Raw genomic sequence first — 209 nt, 5'->3', positions numbered from 1 at the left:
TTACCAAATTAGAAAAATCTGTCAAGTTTCTTGGTCTTCTGAAATGTATTTATTTTTATTTAACAACGTGATTAAAGTTAAATCTGAAGGCCCAAATCTGCAAAGCAGTACCCTCACAAGTATAGTTAATACAGCAGAGTCCCACTGACAGTAACTATACACACAGTTTCGGTATCGGTTTCCGGAAATAGGTCCTTAGTTTGTAGCTA

The sequence above is a fragment of the Dermochelys coriacea genome, chromosome 1 (genome assembly GCF_009764565.3).
Source record: "Dermochelys coriacea isolate rDerCor1 chromosome 1, rDerCor1.pri.v4, whole genome shotgun sequence".
NCBI classification, from domain to species: Eukaryota; Metazoa; Chordata; order Testudines; family Dermochelyidae; genus Dermochelys; species Dermochelys coriacea.
Note: the sequence above shows the minus strand (reverse complement) of the source record.